Raw genomic sequence first — 5,594 nt, forward strand, 5'->3', positions numbered from 1 at the left:
GTGGGGATGGTGACCGACCACCCGACTGGGAGGGAAGGGTGGTGGCGGTTAGATTGTTTGCCCCCCCCCCCAAAATAAATATACCATCAGCCGCCACTGATCCTAACAATTCTGAAACCGAAATAGAAGATTTGAGCAAGGGGCCGGGAAAGAAAAAAAATGGAGGGGTTGGGTGCTTTTAGGGGAGGGGTAAGGAGAATAAACACCTGCAGCCTGTGTTGCTCATCTGGATCCTACAAAAGCCCTTCTGACCTTCTAAGCTGCTGTATGCGGTTTTTGCTTTCCCATTGACTTGGGAAGAAAAAGAAGGTTTAAATGAAATTCCGAAAATCATTTCTATGAAAAAGCATTCTGGGCCATATTCTCAGAAGAGTTACGACGGAGTATCTCAGGAAACTCTGTCGTATCTCAGGAAACTCTGTCGTATCTCAGGAAACTCTGTCGTATCTCTCTTTTTTGACCCGCGTATCTATGAGAGTGATTCCTAGAATAATTTTCGCATAGATACGCTGAAGATCCGACATGTGTAAGTCACTTACACTGTCGGATCTTAAATGTAATTCGCCGCCGGCCGCTAGGTGGCGTTTACGTTCAGGTCTCATTTGTTTATGCAAATGAGCCTGATACGCCGATTCCCGAACGAAATTGCGTCGCGTAACCGTCGCTTACGTCGTTTGCGTAAGCGTAAGGTTACCCCTGCTATATGAGGGGTAACCTTACGCCAGTCCCACGTATGCCATGTTAAGTATGGCGTCGGGTCGGCGTCGTCTTTTCCCGTCGGGTACGTCGTTTTCGTAAGTCGTTCTTGAATACGACTTTACGTCAATGACGCACACGTCGGCGTCATTGACGTTTTCCGTCGAGAACTGGAGCATGCGCACTGGTCTATTTTAAGCCCGGCGCATTCGCAGTTCGAACGGCACGGGGGCGCGCTTAATTTAAATACAAGCCGCCCCCTTGGAATTACGCGGGGATACGCCGGGCCAATTACACTACGCCGCCGCAAACTACGGAGCAAGTGTTTGGGGAATACAGCACTTGCTCCTGTAAGTTGGGGCAGCGTAGTGTAAATAGCTTACGCGACGCCGCCGCAGGAACTACAAGAATCTGGCCCTCTGTTTCTGGGTTGTGGCAGACAGGCACATATCGACAGGTTAAAAGGCATTAGGTGCCCAGAACATGTAAGAGAACATTTGCCATTCTGTCCAGTTACAGTTGATTTGGGAATGATCTTAAGACCCATACACACGATCAGACTTTTTCACAACAAACCTCCGACGGACCTGTTTGATCGGACAATCCGACCGTGTGTACGCTCCATCGGACAAACTTTTTCGCTTTTTCATCGGACAAATGTTCGCTGTGAGAACAGACAAACTTTCCGGCAACAAATGTCTGATGGAGCAAATCCGATCTTGTGCACACAAGTCCATCGGACTAAAGTCCAAAGTGCAAACACGCATGCTCAGAACCAATGCAAAAGATCAGACAACAATAGCAGAAGTTGCCCAAGGGGTGGCAGTAAAGAGCAGAAAAACCACGTGATTTGGTGAAAGTTGGCTCAAAAAGTCCTGCCGTGTGTATGCAGAACAAGTTCACGGACAACGCCCTTTGGAGCAAAATCCACGGAAAAGTCAGATGGAAGTCCGATCGTGTGTATGAGGCTTAATACTATCTTTAAGCCCCCCCCCCCCCCCCTGTACATTTCATGGACTAGTACTCTCAGTGAACTAAGTAATCAGTACAGGATGCATTTTCCCAGCTGGTCGCTACTGTTTTACCCCAAGAAAAGCCAACGCCCAGAGGTGTGCCCCTTCCACCCTCACTATGCCAAACATTCATGCTTGTTCAATGATCTTTTATATAACCATCAGGGTGACCAAGACATGTGTACACTCAAAACAAATCTAGTAAAGCAGGTGAATCTAGAGAAGTCTAAACCAAGAATGATTATCCATGATGAAAAAAAGAGTAACCCCATGGCTCTCTTCATGCAGGTTTCTTAACTCCAGTCCTCAAGGCACCCCAACAGGTCATGTTTTTAGGATTTCCCTCAGATGAAATGAATGTGGTAATTACTAAGGCAGTGTAACTGATCAAATCACCCGTGCAAATTAATGGAAAGCCTAAAAACATGACCTGTTGGGGGCAGTGGTGTATTTAGGTTTTGTGCTGCCCTAGGCCTGACTAAACTCGAGCTCCCCCTAATTTAAATATGACCCACCCCTTCCTGTGAAGGCCACACCCCTTACTGTTTAAGAGCTGCCCTAAAATTTTTGAATGGGGACAGTTCTGAGGGCCTGGGGGAGTTGGGGCAATGGAGTCCCTTAATTTGCATAGATTTCCTCTCACTTCCTGTTTGGCTATGGGGCAGGAAGTGAAGGGAAATCTCTGCAATGGGACAGGGATAGTAAAAAATAAACTGACTGAGGCTATAACCTTTCCTTACTCTATCCAAAATGAAAAAGTGTTGCTTATTGTTGTACTTTAAGCACAAATTTCTGATAATTTTATGCAAAGGACTAAGAAGATGCCAATGATGCAGCAGAAGACATATAGCACAGTGAGGAAGGTTTGTGGTCCAGGATGATAAGACAGTCAAAATTAGAAGCACACTAAAAGTGTAGCGCAAGCCGGAAGGGACTCTTTCCGTGCTGCCCCCCTGCAAAGTGCTGCCATAGGCATTGTTAGCCTAGGTCAGTGCCTGGGGGGTCTCCTTAGTCTGCCTGTAAAATGGCATATCTGTAACATGTATAGAACATGCTGCAGCAAAAATTAAATTTCGAAAGAAAAAAAAAACGAGTCAAATCACATTTAAGTTGACTCACAGTTTTCAATTTCAGGCACCCGACTATTGAAAAATAGTCCAGTCCAGTCCATACCAGAACCTTCGGGCTCTGCCCCCCCACCCCAAAGCACCTTGTCCCCATCTTACCCTGGCCGTGGTTGTGGTGGCATGCAGACAGGTGGGTTATCAGAATCTGGAAGCCCCCAAAAGACCCAAAGTTTTTGGAATGGCCTAGGGGAGGGGGACCCAACACCGTTTTTTTTTTTTTTACTTTTTTTTTATTATTATTCAGTTGTCAGCGGTGAGGCCCATTGACAGCTGATGACTCATCAGTTGTGAAGGATGCTGCCTTCCCAGCCCCGCTCCTGAACAACCAGCTTTTACTGCGCCCTGCAGGGCATTTGGCGGGGCGAACCCCCTGGGCTGGGAAACAAGACAGTTTCCATTGTCGGCTCATGAGGTGGCTGTGTCAGTTTAATTCCGGGACACTGTATTATCCTGGAATGAAGGTGCCCGGGACCCGGGACACACCTGCAAAATGTGGGACTGTCCCAGGCAATCTGGGACACGTGGTCACCCTAGGGTTGGGGTATACACCAGGGGCGGACTGACCATTGAGTCACTTGGGCACTGCCCGAGGGCCCCATGCCACTAGGGGGCCCCATCCGGGTTGCCAGGCTCAGTAAAACCAGGGACAGTATGTAAAAATCTGTGTTTATTTTAGATCTGTCCCTGATATGTCCGAAAATGACATGCTTTTAATGTGAATATCCCAAGATTTTAGCTGCCCGCCTCTGCACTACCTCCTGGCGTGGTGGCCATCTGTAAGCCAGAGGGGCCCCATAATCTTCTATTGCCCGGGGGCCCCATGAGTTGTCAGTCCGCCCCTGGTATACACACAACATTTTCAGGCTTTTTGTGTCTGGAGGGTACAGTAGCTTCTCCCCAATGGCTTGGAGCATTGACTAATGCAGGGGTCTCCAAACTTTATAAACAAAGGGCCAGTTTACTGTCCTTCTAACTTAAAGGGGGCCGGACTGTGACCAGTGGGGCAAGAAAATGTCCTGGTGTCAGGACTAAACAATGCCCATCATTGGTATTAGCGGGAGGAATAAGGCCCTATTGTTGGTATCAGTGGGAGGTATAGTGTCCCATCGATGGTGCCTGTGGGATGTATTGTGTCCCATCGATGGTGCCTGTGGGAGGAATAGTGTCCCATTGATGGTGTCAGTGGGAGGAATAGTGTCCCATTGATGGTGTCAGTGGGAGGAATAGTGTCCCATCGATGGTGTCTGTGGGAGGAATAGTGTCCCATCGATGGTGTCAGTGGGAGAAATAGTGTCCCATCGATGGTGTCAGTGGGAGGGATAGTGTCCCATTCATGGTGTCAGTGGAAGGAATGTTGTCCCATCGATGGTGTCAGTGGGAGGAATAGTGTCCCATTCATGGTGTCAGTGGGAGGAATAGTGCCCCATTATTGGTATCAGTGGGAAGAATAGTGTCTTATTGCCAGTGGCAAGAGCTATGCCCCACTGTTGCTGACAGTGGGGAATAATGCTTTAAGGGCCGGATAAAAGCATGCAAAGGGCCACATCCGGCCCCAGGGCCGCAGTTTGGAGACCACTGGGCTAATGTATTAGCTCTATTTCATTAATTCTGTTGCTTTTCACCTTAAAGTGGAAGTAAACCCTCCTATCGTTTTCAGCCAAGGTAGCGGCCATCTTGACCTCTGTTTAATCTGCAACTGCCATGATGCTGTACATGTGACCTGTTATGAAACCAGCCATTGGTGGTTTGGCAGTTTGGTTGAGAGCACAAACAAATGTGACAGCTAGCATTTCCGGCATGCCGGGAATGTTAACTGTTTTTGTAACTATCAAATTGAAGGGTTTACTTCCACTTTAACAATATCCTACATTAGGGTGACCAGACATCCCCCGTTCCGACGTGTTTACTAGAATAGGGGGGTTGTATTTTTCCCCATTATCTGTTCCCCTTTCTGATGATCATGTGCTGGTCGGAAGGGAATATTTCTTCAGTTTCGGGTGCCCCATTCAGCTTTGCTCGCATGTTCTTCTGCCTTGGCTCAAATCCTGGCCAGCCACCTGCCTATCTCCTTGCCTTCCCTGGCAGAGTGATCTTCCTCCGCTTCCCACCCAGTAGTAGCCGGGGCCTGAAGAGTAAGACTTTAGAGTCTGTAAGGGGGGCGGCGACGGGCTGATTGTTGCCATTACTAGTAAAGAAAAAATATGTCCCCGGATTTCATTTTAAAAATCTGGTCACCTTATCCTACATACCATTAGCCCAAGAATCTATTTTTTTAATAGCCTCTGAGTTTTACAAGACTTGTAGTGTATAACAAAAATTAGACCTTACACTTCAGTCTTAGCAATAGGCTACCAATCATCTTTTATTCTTCTACCTTCAGTAAAGTGATGAAAGCTGAAATCTAATTGGATGGCTGCTATGCGTTACTGTACGGCATTGCCTCTCGCACTTATTAAATAAACCCTTGCAAAGTAAATGTTCCTTCTAAAATGTTAATGCTAAGTGAGGGAGACACTACAAGTCATTAGTTCACTACTCTGTGCTTCTACATTCTACAACAAATATATGCAGAGCTAATGGAGAGTATTGATTATATAACACTGTCTGTAATCATAAGTCACTTGCTCATTGAATAATGGATAGAATGATATTTTCATTGCATAGTTTCAGTAAAATCTATCACATATAATAACCATTAGTAACTTCTAATTCCCAACAGAGGAAGTAAATGAGGATACAGGGAGACGATAGTAAGTAC

Source organism: Rana temporaria, chromosome 6, assembly GCF_905171775.1.
Source record: "Rana temporaria chromosome 6, aRanTem1.1, whole genome shotgun sequence".
In the NCBI taxonomy this organism is placed as follows: Eukaryota; Metazoa; Chordata; class Amphibia; order Anura; family Ranidae; genus Rana; species Rana temporaria.